The sequence below is a fragment of the Pan paniscus genome, chromosome 8 (assembly GCF_029289425.2).
Source record: "Pan paniscus chromosome 8, NHGRI_mPanPan1-v2.0_pri, whole genome shotgun sequence".
In the NCBI taxonomy this organism is placed as follows: domain Eukaryota; kingdom Metazoa; phylum Chordata; class Mammalia; order Primates; family Hominidae; genus Pan; species Pan paniscus.
The window spans coordinates 87,854,954-87,870,958 of record NC_073257.2 but is presented as its reverse complement, the minus strand read 5'-3'; the positions used below and the strand labels follow the sequence as shown (position 1 = coordinate 87,870,958).

General features: G+C 41.2%; 1 protein-coding gene and 1 long non-coding RNA gene across 4 annotated transcripts in view; one reads left to right on the top strand and one right to left on the bottom strand.

Annotated features, from left to right (window-relative positions):
• Window positions 1-16,005, bottom strand: part of LRMDA (leucine rich melanocyte differentiation associated) — a 1,137,585-nt gene that overhangs the window by 841,428 nt on the left and 280,152 nt on the right. The window lies entirely within an intron of this gene.
• Window positions 1,677-14,269, top strand: LOC134731105 (uncharacterized). Its single transcript, XR_010113193.1, has 3 exons — window positions 1,677-4,904; window positions 13,908-14,037; window positions 14,132-14,269. It is a non-coding gene; the product is annotated as an uncharacterized LOC134731105 (long non-coding RNA).

Below are 16,005 nucleotides of genomic sequence, written 5' to 3'. Positions count from 1 at the left end.
GTCTCCTGGCCCACAGATGTCACACCAAGAGGACATCGAAGGACAGCATCCTCAGAAGAGACCAGCTGCAGCAGGAAATTCTCCTCCCAAAGCTCCTCGCTGTGCCACCAAGGTGGCCTCTGCAGCGTGGCAATAAGGGCCGTGCCATTAAAGGCAAGCTTCCGTTTTATGTGCTCAAGCCTTCTGTGGCAGGATCCCACAATTTCCCAGGAAGCCTGATTTACCATCCCATCGCCCTGTTTTTATAGGGCTTGACTCTGCAAATGGAGCTGATGGAGACCTCAACTGTGAGTCACTGAGTCCTCAGGTATGACTGCAGATTTACAGTGCCTGCTGAAGTCATTCTGTCACACTCACATCTTCTCAACGTGCCCCTGGGGGGGACTCCCCAAGGCTTCAGCTGAGCTCCGCTAGCCCTCTTCCAACCCCCTGCCCCAAAATATTTTCCTCCTCTGAGCCTAATTTCCCTTAGCCCAGACCTCACAATCCAGGAAGCCCTGTAAGGATCTGAGGGCTACTGGTGCGGACATGGCAGTCACATGCAGGAAAGCTCATTTGAGGGGTGGCTGGTGAGATATTATGGGGAGAGAGAAAGGGGATGGGAAAAGAGAGAAAAGAAAAAGTGACTCTGAGTCATGTTGGTGAGATTTTTCACAGCTAATCACACACAAGACTGATTCACTGCTCACTTTGCTCTGCTCCCTCATTTTTCATATCATACTTTTCACTGCCCCATCAGCCTGTTCCACCAAGGTCAAATGAAGGGAATGATAGCTTGCACACCACACTGAGATTTATTATAAACGGAGTCACTCACCTTTTATGTGGAGTAAATGGGCTCCTGAAATTACCATTTATGAAGATGGACCTGAGCAAAAGAGACACATGAGAAGGAGGCAGGGAGGAGGGCCCTCCCAAGTGGCACCATCGAACCCCCATGGTCTCCTTTCCTATGCACAGAATGGAAGCTGAGGCCACCCACTAGCTTGAACCTAAAGGTATGCAACACTTTTAATCAATGTCAGAGTTGTAGTTCCCCCTTTGTCTTATTGAACACTGAGTGTTGAAGAGAGTCTTGCAGGCAAAGAAACATTTGAGCAGATCTTAATTCAAATGCATTGGACAAAAAGCATTGTTCTGAGATTTTTCTACCCTTTAGGATGCTTTAGATTGCAAGTAACAGAATACCCAACTAAGGGTGGCATAAACAACAAGGGTTTATTATATAGCAACACAAGAAGTCCAAAGATAAAAGGTTTCCAAGGTTAATTCGCCAGCTCATGATATCACCAAGGACCTAAGTGCCACCCTCAATTCAAAATCTCTCCTCAGGGGACACAGAATTGCAAAAGATGTCAGTCACTTAACATTTCTAAGCTTTAGTATTCTCATCTATGGGAGGAATGGAGGTAGACTAGATCAACTGTGTAGCAGTAGAGTTTACTTCAAAAGAAAAGAAAAAAGGAAATTCATGTGCAACCCTAAAAGTGGAGCTGCTCTGGTTGTAGCAGGTGCTTAGCCCCGACAGTGAGTCCTGAGGCCCCTTCACCACTGGAAGGCTGCATCTTCCAGCATGCCTCTTCTAGCACTGATAGATTCTAACATTCGTGATTCTAAAGTAGATGATTGTGATACTGATGTTATTAACAATATTGAAAGACTGTAATGAGTTAATGAACAATTTACATTCTCTAAACTACTCATATGGAGCAGACATTGGTCTTCCAAAACCATGATAAATCAAGTGCTTATAATTCAAGAAGGGAGGAAAGAGGAGGGAGGGCGGGAGGGAAAAGGGAGGGAAGAGGAAGAGAAAAAGGGAAGGAAGGAGAGACAGATAACTTAACTCTCATTCACTTAAAAAAGTACAATAAAATATTATGAATTATCAATTAGATCAAAGTTCCTCACAGCTATATTTATATAGGTAAAAAAAAAAAATTAAATAGGCTAAATGCCCAAAAATTTAAGACTGGCAAAGAATACTTGGCTAAATACTGTGCGTCTCTATTAAATACCATGTTTCAGAAGAATTATTAATGACATGAGAATATGCTCAAAATACATATTGATATGTGCAAATACATATTGCAAAGTAAGATTATAGAATGATCCTAGTTTTCAAAAATGTCATGTATATATGTATTTTTAAAAAAGGCAGTTAAGATTTACAAAAAAATGTTAGTGGTGGGACCTTCTGGTAGGAATACAGATTTTTTTTATTCAGAAGTTTTTGATCTTTGCAAACTTTCTACAGTGAAAATATATTGTCTTTATAATAAGGAAAAATGATTGAAATAAATTGAGAGGTATAAAACAAAACTATAACAAACTTTCTTTTGTTTATTACCATTCAACTTAAAGACTGAAAAGTCCAAGAGATTTGGAGGGATGCACCAGTAAGATCCATATTGACCGTAAGAGAATACACAAGGGGAATGGTAGGCTGCCCGCACGTACCGCAGCCCTTCACCGTCTCAGCACCACTGAGGAATCAGGCTCCTGCACTTGGAGACCAGCCTCTGTGAAACACAGGTGTAGTGAGTCATGAGATACGCTGACAAACGGGATGTGAATATCATGGAAGCTCCAAAACTCCCAGTAAAGGCAAAAAGAAACCAGTTCCCCTTGACCTGTCTCCACATATCACGGCTCTATGTGTGAGAAGAATTATCACTCTTTCTTCAAAGATTTCCAGGAAGGAACGAAGGAAGGAAGGAAGGGAGGGAGGGAGGGAGGGAGGGAGGGAAAGAAGGAGGAAGGGAAAGAAGGAGGAAGGGAGCAAAAGAAAAGGGAGAAAGGGAAGGAGGGATGGAAAATGTAACCCTCATAATTAAAAAAATAATAATCAAATTGTTATTCATTGCCAATTAGATCAAAGTTTCTCACAGTTACATTTATATAGGAAAAAAATTTAAGTAGCCTAAATGCCCAACAGCATGAGACTGACAGAGAAAATCTGGGAGACTGCCACCAACTGGGGAACGGGGATACCCCAAGTTTCCATACTACAAAAAGAACCAGAAATCTATGTGATCTGTTCCATTGAGCTGTTATTTCTGGGCCATGTATGAGCTAGCTTTAGTAAACTTAATTCTACCACTTGTCAAAATTTTCAACCTTTGAAAAATTACTCAATACCAGGATTAATATACAATATAATATCCAAGCGGTTAGCCAGCTCTGAACTCATATCATCCCCAAATGACACTGGATGTGCACAGGAGGGTAGCATGGCTTCCAGGATGCCACAGCCTTTCATCTGCACAAGGAACATGGGTGTGAGCACGAGGACAAATCTACTTTTGAACATTGTCAGAGTGATAGATAATCTATGCCATATCTGAAAATATGTCTCATGGAGCTCCATGCAATAGATAACTTATTAATTTCTTTTTTTAACTCCCATTCATCATTTCTAGCAAGTCCACAGCCCTTCTCCCAAGACCTTGGCTTTAATTGTGAAGGCAGCTGTTCATGCATTCTGGGGGCCTTCTAGGGCTGAAATTTCTTAGAACTCTATTCCTACCTCAGATAACAAGTCTTTGTTTGGAGGGAGACTATGGAGGAGAGAAATAAGTGGCACAAGAAAAATACCTGCCTCAAAACCAGGTGTGTGGACATCTAAACCAGCAAACTTTAAGAAAAAAAAAATGTTGTTGTGACACAGAGCAAAACAATTCAGGGACTCTTCCTTTTGCCAGGACATTTATTTGGGGAGAGAGGAGAGAGAGAGAGGGTGGGAGAGAAGGGAGAGACAGGGAGGGAGAAGGAAAGGGACAAACCTTATTCTGGGGTGGAAAGTGGATTAAGGAAGTACTAGATCCATCAGCATCAATCCTAAAATACAAAGTTTCCTTCACTGTATTCCCAAAGGAAAAGAAGACTCTCAAACTTTATAAGATTCTAGGTTTCTTGAATGTATTAAAAAGTTTGTGGCTCATTTTGAAACCACCACACTTAAGTTTAAATGGTACTAACCTGGGATAAGTTCCCTATTCATTTTTCAAACAATTCTTGTGTTGTTTTGTATCTCTAGATTTCTATTTTGGAATTTTAAAAACACTAATTCTTATTCAAGACCTTTGAATCAACTGGTCTCAGGAAATTGCATTCTTTACTCATATAGGGAAACAAAATCTTAAATATAAAATATACATTTAAGTGTGGCATTCAGTTACAATAATTTATCTTCTGCTGTTTTGTGCAATCAGCGATTGCATTAATTTTAACAAATCTCTCATAGCTTTTCAACCACAGACTCTTATTCTCTGAAATAACCATTCTGTAAATAATAAATCTATTGTAAAATATGCAATACTATACATTAAAGATTCACCTTTTCTTTCTCTCCCAATTAATTCTTTCTTTGCCTAATGTAACATATTTGGGGTTTGGGTTAGAACACATCTCCTACCTTAAAGTAAAATGTTACAGATTAAATATTGAGTCACTTGGTAATATGCACAGCCTGGGTAAAGGTAGAAAGCCACTAACTTTTTCCTGCACAAAAGAAGTGTGCATTACTATCACTATCCCATGCCTCCCTAAAGCAACAATAGATCCCTTTCCAGAAACATCATTTTCAAAAGGAGCAGGTAAATATTATTACTTGCTATACCAAGGCAACAATAACTGATTAAGGTAAATTTAGTGGAAACATTAAAATAATGGCAAGGGAAGGAACCATATTCTGCAGAAACCCTGTGTGAACTTATTGGAAATAATCAGCCGCTCAGTTTGAATTAAATGAGTGTCAGTGAATGTAGTTGGGGGGCTGGGGGTTGGGGGACGCTGAAAAAGAAAGCCTGGCAGACCCTGGCTGGAATCTGCAAGCTTTCCTCTGCCACGGCTGGTAGGAAAATCTGCAAAGATGCAAACGGTCCTTGGGTGTTCAGTTAGCAGTAAGTAAATTGCTGTGGGAGCTGAGGGCGGGCATACTTTAGCAGGCAATTCCTCTCTGTCTTTCATTCTGTTTGTCTGTGTTAAATTCCCCCTCTGCCCTCATCCATTCTCACATCCAGTTCCCTGCTTTGTCCATCCATCAATCCCCTCACTTTGTCAGTGCTGACTTCATCCCGGCTCTCACAATCACATTGCAGCCATCCCGAGGCCACGAGGGACCCCACACCACCCCCCCAACCGCCCCCACCCGCCCGCTGCCACCTCCCTGCTTCCGGATCCGCGATCTGCTGACGGAGGGCCCAGCCGGCCACTTGTCGTTTTCTATTGCACAGACCAGCAAAAACACTAATACCCAACCTGATTCCTATCGTCCTGCTTTTCACCTTTCCTATCGAGGGGAATGGAAGAGAGAAAGACGCACGGAGGGAGAAACAAGGGGGGCGGGGAGGGATGAGGTAGGGATAATGGAGTGAGATGTTTGCTGAATTTTCTAAAACAATTTGCACACCAGTCAGGTGGAGGCTCAATCCAGCTTCCCATACCACACATCAATAGAAATCACAGGGAGAAAATGTAGCACTAATTAAGGGTTGATAAGCTGTAGTCAAGTGCAGTTTATGGGACAAAGCGGGAGACTACCAGGCCTGTGCAAGCTGAACTCCGTAGAGCAATTTCATCGCCAGCTAAGGATGGAAATTTTTCAAGTTATATATATATGTATACATATATAACATATATACGTGTGTGTGTGTGTGTGTGTTTTACCTTCAAAACCAAACAGATAGGCTGGGAGAAAAATACTACATGATCATTTTTATTCAAAAGATCATTTGCAAAACATTTCACGGGGTGGGGGAAAGCTTATTAAAGAGCAAAAAATAGTTACCTAGCAACAAAACTATTTTAAAACAATCTTCAGTGTTTTGCCTGAGTATGTGCTTGTAATTCAAAGGTGTATAATTTGAGCACCCACCAAACTCATAAAATATTTCTTTTCTGAATTTTAAACTTCTCTTTTCTTACCCCCTATTCACAATAAGCTATGATTAGGATGATAAAAACTTTCAATGCTATACATTTCTTTAAATTTTACTCTTGGAGTGGAAAAAAATGTTTTTAAAATATGAGCAATAAAATTAGTAAAACTATTTACACAACTATAATTAAAATGACTATGCTTTAAAGGAGCTCAGTGGGGTAGGTTCTTCTACACAAGGTTCCAAAAAAACAGGGAATTGTAACTAGTGATAATTATAACTAGCATTTGGAAGGTACCTGCAAAGCATTTTCATGTATGTGACTTGATCCTTGAACAGTTCTCTAGGGATTAGTACCTGCTTTTTTGCAACCAAGAAAGCTGAGGCCCAGCAATTCAGGAACTTGCCCCCAAACCACACCACTGCTAAATAAAGGCATCGGGATTTAAAAGTAGCCATTAGGATTCCAACTCCTTGTCCAACAGATGGGCACATCCCATCACCTCTCCCAAAAGCTTCTTTCTAATTTAAGAAAGAAGCCTGAAAGATCCACTGGGAATCAGTCTCTTGATCCAAAGGACGACCACCAAACATTGAGATTGATGTTTTAATACATCATTCCAAATTCTTATTTTGGGAGACTATTCACTTTTTTATTGAATAAAACACTGTGAGACCGCTTTCACAAACAAACCAAGAGAACTTTCCAGAAGGCTTTGAGAAATGATAGTGGAACAAATATGTTGCCTTTCAAGGCAATGACTTTGAAGGGCTAAGCATTCACTCAGATGTTTAAGGTTTGGTGTCTCTGTTCAGAAATCAATCACAGCGTCCCATTGCCACACCTTGCATCACTGCAAATTTGAGAGGCAAACTGCAAATGACTAAGCCAGGCAGATTCACCCACAGGATAAAAAGAAAAGAGGAGAATTGGGAGCATGCAAGACCTCCCTGCGTTTCAGTCTTCACACCACTCCTTGGCCACACATTTAACCCAGAACCTGCAGCCACAGCTCACTTTTCGTTCCTTTTGTTTCTCGAACCCACATGCCCAGATGGGCTCTGGTTATGACAGAAGAGACCAGGGGAGGCCGGGGGAAAAAGGCAGCAGCAAAAAGTCTCCTCTGCCGTGCTCCTATACACATCAGACATCTCTAATTAGACAGCAACAAAATTTTATTAATAGGATGGACATTATAGAATGAGCTTGTTATAAATGGGCCCTGTCAGGGCCTTATTCAGCTACCAAATGAGTATTCTCAGTTCAGTGCTCTCATCTGAAGCATCACGCCTAGTGCTGGATAACAAATGATTGCTATTAACCGTATTGTTAGTAATGATGGCTGAAAACAAACAAAAACCCATAAATAACAGTCTACAGAAAAATTAACCCATAAACTTGATAGATATCCAGCTGAGAAATAATAAATGACACTTTGGGGCCTGCTGGGAGAAGCTAGTGGTTTTTGTTTTCCTCTCTGTCATTAACACATTTTCTGTGCTAAAAATTAGATTCTGATATATAATTATCAACGCTCCCAGATATTAATTCTGCTATTGCTCCCTCGGTTTCTCTTCTGGCTGGGCTATAATGTTATTCACAGATTACTCTGAGAAAACACATCAAACACTTAACAGAAGAGGTCAAAGTGACAAGCAGCTTCTGCTGACAACACCAACCTGCACCGTCTTTTTTACCAGGGATACAAAACAAATTTCTCATATTAATTAACTAGGGTTCCCTTCCAGCCACAACAGGCCTGTACAATGTGATATGAGCTAAGCAAATTCCCTACTTCTCTAATGAAGGCTGCCAAGGGAGGTGAGGAGCAGCAAAATTATCTTGCATCTATAGCACTCAAATCCATATTCCTTAATGCCTTTCAGGGAGGAGACAGGGTTCAAAAGAACTTTCCAACTGCAGAGCATCTCTTACCTTGAGCCCCTTCCTCTTAAAGGGCCGAGTGGAAGGGCAAGGACATACACACACAATTAAGCATGTGAGCAAGAGACCTTCTCCAAAAGGAGCTGGAATTTCAGCCACAGAACCTGCATTAGCACTGCCACTGAGAAGGACCTTGGCTTCCCAAATATCATGACTTCTGCACGATTAATTGACCTTGACTGGAATATGATCTCACCTGCCAATGGCTTATATTTGTCAGAAACCACCAAGAGATATGAAATGCACAAGGCTCCTCAATGGATGGACTCATGTCCTATAAGCAGAGGAAGACACACACACACACATGCACATACAGACACACACACACACGTACACACACAGACACACACACATGCACACACACACAGGCACACATACGCATGCATGCACACACAGACACACACACTCATGCATGCACGTGCACACATCATACCCTCATGCAAAAATGTAAAGTCCTCATCACCAGTGTTAGCATCATCATTGCAATCTACTCTATAAATTTATTTTCCTGTTGTCTCTCTAAAAATTTAATTTCACAGAAAATAACTGGGGAAAACCTTTTTTTAATAAAAAAAATTAAGGTGCTTAGTTTTGAAAACATTTAACATAGAATTGTTATGTTCAGTTAAAAGTAAGATCATGAAATTTGAGACAAAAGATGAAGATGAGAGTGGGGCAAGGGAATCCATGCAAATAGGACAATGCAAATAAGTGAAGAAATAAGCAGGTATGGAATCCATTTCCCAAGCCTGTCCTTCTGCCAGGAAAAAAGAGGCAGCAACTTCCTATTCCTATGCAAATGCCTTCAAACACAAGTTCTTTTACCAGTTAGGAAAAACACAAGCAAAAGCACGAAAATTCTTCAAAATGAGGCCATATGGTCAAGCCTCACAAACACAGAGCAGGTGAAAATAAAGAATGCTGAGAGCTGCTGCTATGGGAAAAGCAGACAAAACTGGGTGGGGTGTTTTGACCACTAATTTAGAAACCCTTGCTCGTTCCAAAGTTGCAGGATGTTCCTTTTTTCCTTTCAAGCTCCATCAAGGCCCTGGGTGACTGATCATCTAAATAACATTTTTGAGGTGGGATTTTTTTTTTAATTGAGCCAATGATCTCCTATCTCCCGTGCCTTGTTGTTAACCCCATGCCTCATCCCAGGGATCACATCGCCTTGATGACGAGAGCCTAAACTGCAAATCCCACACCTCCCATGCACTCCATTTTCTCAGTATCTGGCATTGCGATATTAAATAACTATAAAACTAGAAAGCCAAAATAACTAAATCACCTGGCAGCCAATTTCTGAGAGTTAAACCACAAACCCGGAAAATGGTGGAGTGTGTTGAAATAATGTAAAGGAAACCCATAAATTCAAACTTTATGTTCTGTAAAGAACAAATATGAAAAAGGCATCAAAATAATGAAAGATTGTTTATGTATTCTGGCATGAAATGGGAATGTGTTATGAGAGAGAGAGCAGTGGCGGAGACAGATCGACGAAGCTGACAGTGTGGTATTCATCCTGCGTGGTGGAGCAGACGCCCCGCTAGTGGCAGCAGACAGCGCAATAAATCAAGGGCTCTCGAAGCTGTACCTACAGCTTATTACATCCAAGATGACAAATAAATAATAATCCCTGTCAGAGCGGCCCTTTGCTCAAGGATTGAGCCTGAAACCTTTGGCTCATCACTCCTCATCTTAAGTGAAAACACTAGAACTAGGGAATTGGAGGCCACGGTTTGCTAAGCTCATGAAACACAAAACAAGCAGGACCCAGGAACTAGGACTGAACAAGAAAGGTCAAGAAGTAAGGAAGGATAAACATTTAAATAATCCTGACCGAGAGGCAGCAAAGTGGCCGAATGAATGTGGGTTAATATGTCCTAATCATCAGGGGGAGGCAAAAAAGCCCCAGTCCCCGTCCCCACCTCTAACAGGGAAAAATACCAGGCTGAGGTTTAAACACAGTACTGGCAGGAAAGGGGCAGGGCCATAGAGACACAAGGACCCAAACAACACGGCCATCAGCCTCCAAACCTCTTACAGCCCTGTCCGCCTTCCCATTTTATTTAAGACCCAAGTCAGTGGTAGAAAACCATCCTCCCCATGTGGGAATTCCAGCTCTCTCGCAGCCTCAAAGGGGAGAAGACACTGCAGACCAGGCCCAGGCAAGATGAAGGCTGAGTCATAAAGCCCTCCCTGGGTCTCCCTGCTCAGCATCCTCGGTCACCGGCTTTCATCTGCGTTTTCTAACTGGCTCTTCCCTGTGGGGAGGATGGGGACCCTTGCTTCTAAATCTGCCTGGCATCCATGGGTGTTATGACCTTGGATCGGTCCCTTAACCTTGAGCATCACCCTTTTCATTGTTCCTTGCTGGTCAGGCGGAGGGTTTCTGCAAGGGCCCTGGATGGTTCTTTCAGAGCAGCCTTCAGTTTCTGTGGGCCCCACACTTACAGTGGTTCCCAAATTGGCTTTCCAAAAGCAAGGCCATTCTCTTTTCTCCCCATCTGACACATCTTAGTTCCTCCACTGCCTCTTGGAAAACACAGAGGGAGATAGTAAAATCTGATAGGGCCAAAGCGGTCTGGATGCCAGCTCCTCCAGAGGTATACACACACAAACACACCATCCTAACATGCCCTAAACATCCTACCTACTGCCTTTCAGCCAGCCTACTGCAAATCTCCAACGCCCCAAGGCACTAAAGCAAAACTATGTATTGTGACTTGAGAGAATTGCATAAAGAGGGGTATGCAGAAGGGAACAACAATCACTACAAAAGCCTAAGTTCCAGTGGTCAGAATAAGAGTTTCTAATATTACAAAGGGGAAATGGCCACCATCTAATGCTTATCCAAGAGTATACTGAGGTCCCCACCACCACTTCATCTATCTACATGTCTTTAGACAAAGGGTGCATGGCAGGGTGGACCTGACTTCAAATTCTGACTCCGTAAAAGCTGGATGGCCTCAGGTATAAACTCACTGAGTTTCAGTTTCCTCACCTGAAAAAAAAAAAAAAAAAAAGTGGTACCAATAATTCTCAACGTATAGGATTGTCTCGTGATTTAAATGAGGTTGCATGCTTGATGATCCCTAACATACTCTGCAAGCTCAGCAGATGCCAATCCTCATTCTGTTCATTGCTCACCACATCCAGTTTGCTTTTTCCTGAATTCTATTACCTACTAAAGCAGAATTTTAAGTGAATAGTATCATCCACATGACTTTTGATCCTCGTAAGGCCTCAAATGTCCAAAATTCTCTATAGGAATACAAGCTTCTTATGAAAATTATTTGACCCTGGAGTAGCTACACAGCCCAAAACTTTGGAGAAACTTATCTAAGACTTTTAAAATCTTGTGAACTATACAAGTAATGCAAAACAATGGTGTCTCATCAGCCCAATATTTCTATACCTGGGATTATATTCCTAAGGAAATAATACAAAATGTGGAAAACGTATATGCAATACGTGAAGACATACATTATACTGCTAAAATGGCAAAAAAAAAATGTGAGAAAACTATATAGTCCATAGTGGGGTTTTAAAATATGTTTAAAATTATTTTTAAAAAGAATGGAATCCTTGTTTGATAGAATAGTATGCAGTCTTCAAAAATGATAATAAAGACAGTGAAGCAACATGGCAAAAAGTGTATGATCTCCTGTCTGGTGAAAAAGGACATGAAATTGACACTTGGCTGTCATTTTACCTATACAGCGTTATGCCTCCAGAAAAAGGAATAGACACAAATAATAAAAGTTGTGATAATGCGGCAAGATTAAAGACCACTGTTGTTATTCTTTCATTTCTCTCTCAAACTTTCTGTGGTTATGTTTCACAGAGCTTTTGTAATTTAAAAAATGATTTTTAAAAATGCAAAAGTAAAGAAGCTAAATGAATTAAAAAATAGAAAACTGGGAGCAAAACCTATAGCCACCAGGGTTTCCCAGGCTCCCACTGCTTCTTGGCTTTCAAGACAGCACTGCAGGGACGCTTTGTGGGATGAGGGGAAAGGATGGAATAAGAGCCATTTTGAAATGTTGCTCTCCTGCACTCCCCATCCTCCTTTTCCAGTTATTCTCCCACACATCACCACCTACTCATCATCATCGCTCACGCACGGCTCTAGCCTTGACTCTGCCATCATTCGGCCCCTCCTCCAAAATTTCTAGGTAACTCTCCCACTTCTAATGAGAAAACTCCAGTTTCTCCTTTCTCCAGTCTGAGGGTTCAGAGCCTCTCCTGTCCACTTTATAAGGTCCTGCCTGCTTCCACCCATTTAATGTTCCAAAGACCCATTTCAAAAGAGAGCCATTGAGGACAGCTGGAGATGAGATTTTTAAATTGGAGAAAGGCTTTTCCTGTAATTACCCTAAGCTCTGAGCCGTTTCCTCACCCAACTGCCCAGAGTTAGACTTCCCATCCTCGGGTCTCCCTCCCCTCTTATTCTCTGAATTTAGTGGGGGAAACCCTCAAAATTAGTAACTCAACTTTCTTGATAAACATCTCAGCTCAACACCATTGCTGATACTTTGAAGACTGGGGTTTTGTTACCAGAAGACATCTGGGGGCCTTGAGCTTTTATGAAAGCAAGGAAAAGAGAAAATAACACACTGTGTCTCGTTCCACGCTAAATGCTTCAATATATACTTTAACTCTTTAGCAATAACAACAACAAATTCATAAGCCAATCACACTTTCCCCATCCCACTCCCAGCCCCCAATAGTTCACCTTCCATCATCTAGGTAAAGACATTCTCTTTAAGACTCATATTCACGCTGTTTAGTTACAGAAACCCTCTACTTGTGGCAGTTTGAATTTAAGGTCTTAATTTATTCTCTGTGTATTACCCTTTCCCTCTCCTCTCTCACTGTTCCCTTAGAGGCAATCTAACCCAATAAACCAGTTCAGTTTACAGATGGGAAAACAGAAGTGCAGAAAGGTAAGAAACTTGCCCATGACACAATTCACGGCAGGGCTGAGACCTGGACCCACCTGGCTCGGGCTACTGGTCTTTCCACTGCACCAGGCTGGCTCCAGCTACTGGTTTCCATGCAGTAGAAAAGAAAAGGTAACACCTTCCCAATACCTCATAGAAAAGTGTGAAAGATGATTTCATATGGCCAACATGAGACCAAGACTCTATCACTAACTCTGAAAAAGAACTAGCTTCCTAAACTGAGGGTCACCTCAAGGCCAACAAAGGTCACCAGGAACTTTTTTGAGGAGTGGGGAGGTGGATAATGGTCCTGCACCATGACAAATTCTTAAAGCATGCCATTTCCAAGATTAACTTTTAAAACTCATCATTTGAGGTATGTTTGGGTTCACTGGCTTAAAATGGATTAACAAAAGGTATGAGTACAAAATAATAATGCAATCATTTAATACAATAATATGATCACTACATAAAGGACTTTTAAAAAATATAAACATGACAATTCTGCTAATACATATGATGTACATTTGCAACAATACAAGAAAGCTGAAAGGTAGTTATTGTTGAACTGAAAAAGTCCCAGAATCCCACTAAGAAAATGATGTGAGACAATAATGCATATTTCAGGTATACACTATAACTGACTTAAATTATTATGGATGTACTTCATACTTAATTACCTTTCTAAAATATGTCAGAGTATTTTGTCATAAACTCTGCAGAGTCTGCTGTACCTCTACTAAATACTGCTCTGAAATGCAAACCCTTTGCTAATGTTTTTATTTGAATAACTTATTACCCAATATAGCAAGCATCGGCACATTTTATAGAACCAGAACTTGGCTCTCTGAAATTCCTCCTACCCTAATGCCAGTCACTGCTGGGAGCATTTAGTTATAAATTGTCTTTCAATAAAAGTAAAAGCTCCCAAAACAACAAAATGAAAAGACACAGCAGCTTAAATCAAGGGAAGTCAATTTCCACATGCCGATCCTAAATATTTCATGGCCCTATTTTATTCTGACATTTGTAGATGACTAAAGTGTTACAAAGGAAATAAAATGCTGATTAAAGAGTTCACTGTCATAAAGGTTACTGAATTGTAAATGGCCCTTTCCATCTTCCTGTTAATAGGTACCCAGCTGTAAACATCATGAAGGATGTGACAGGAGGGCGGCTTCCCTCCTTTAGGAGCTGTATATACATTAATCACTGAATCACCAAGCCATGCTTAATTGCAAGCTGTATATCACACAAATCCATGGTAAGTAGAAGGAAACTCATTATTGCTGCTTCATAACTACTGGGTACTTCTCATTTTAACCTCCTCACACCTGGGACACTTTGTTGCTTTACAGCAGGAATGCAGAAAAGGTATTACACCACTAATTACAGCCCACACTGGCACCTCTATCTGCTGCCTGGAAGAGAAAACGGAACTCTCTCAGATCGGCAGATCTGCAGTTATCCCTGGTTTCTGCCTCATTGCTGCTAAGTGAGTTTTTATATGACGCTTGCGTCCCCCAATCCCACCCCTTCTCCCTTCTTCCCTTCCTGGGAAAAGCGTGTTGAAATCCATTACTCGTTGAGAGTTTACAGAACTGTTTAAATGATAAAGAAAAAAAAACTGCAGTATATTTTGCTTTGACAAAATTATTGATTTAAATCCCATACAATAACACAATACTATTTAAAGGTCAACCCAAGAAAAATGAGTTTACATCCGAACAGAGCCGAGCTTATCTGTCATGAAAGTGTAATGATGTGTTTATTCCCTCACTAGGGTGTATATATTTTTCAGGAAGATATAACAGTCTACTTGCAGGTGAAATCTGCTCTTAAATGGGAATTTCAGGAGATATTTACATTTCAGATGTTGGGGCTGATATCTGTAGTCCTGAGACCCATTTCTGTGCTTACTAGTCAGTTGAGTACTTATTTTCATCACCTCAAAATTATTATTCTCACTCCCAGGTCAAAAATGAGACACACACATGAAAACTATACCACAACTCATAAGGAATCACTTAAGAAGCCTAAGGCTGCAAACCAAATGCGAAGGTTGCCACTGTAATTGCCTGTAACTCTTACATCTTTTATTTGTTTTTACATTTCAAAAATATGGCAATAAAAATAATCTATTTGTTATTTCTAGAAATATGTCATCAATGAATCTGAATATTTGTGGGGTTTTTTTCCCTTTCCAAAGGCCAACTGATGTATGATCTATCCCATGAACACCACCATCCTTCCACAGTTGGCCTCGGTACTCAGACCTGGGCTTCACTGAATAGGGTAAAGGGGATGACAGAGTGAAGAAAGGAGACCCAATACCCACATCTAGGTCTTTAGTGGGCCCCTAAAGTCTTGGTCCACAGCCTCTCTGATGAACTCACTTCAATCAACATGTATTAGGTGCCAGCTACTATGCTAAGTTGTAGGGGTACAAATCACACAGTACCTTCTCTCTTGAAAAGCTTCATCTATCCAGTTGGCAAATATTGACTGAGCACTTATCATGTGCCCAGGTAATGTGCAGTGACCTCTGAGAGATGATGGTCTGCAGGGCCAACAGAAACTGAATATATAATTACAAGTTAAATGACTGTGACGAGAGTAGACGTTCAAGATGCTCTGGGAGCACATCGCAAGGAAAGCCAAACTAGTCAACAGGGTGCAGGGAGTGCCTTCTGGAAGAAGTCACGTTTAAACTGAGATTTGAAAAATGCAAAGGTGTTAGCTAGGTGAAGATTGAGGATGTGGGAGGTGCAAACAGTGGGAATGGCATGTGCAAGGGCCCAGCGGTAAGAGCCTTCTGCAGAGAAAAATCAGAGAAACATGGGATTCGGCCGAAGCATTAGGAGGGAGGAGAAAGATAAAATACTGCAAATAATGGGAAGCGATTAGAATCTAAGGGAGATTGTTGGGAGGTTGTAGCCTGGGAGTGACATGACAGTATAGAAAATGGATCAGAAACAGACAAAGGTTATTGAGGGAATTCCCCTCCTAGGAGGCTATTAGAGTGGCCAGAGCAATGAAACAGAACCCACTACTCCATCATCACCACTGCACAAGAAGATTTCCAGAAACTGCCCTTTGTTCTTGTGTTTTAAAGACTGAGCTGACTCAGCTCATGATTCAGCTAGTGGGGGTCTGCTCCCCTGTTTACAGGTGCTGTTTGGCTAAAGATTATCACTGCTCAGAAACTCTTATTACCTCCCTTCAGCACCCA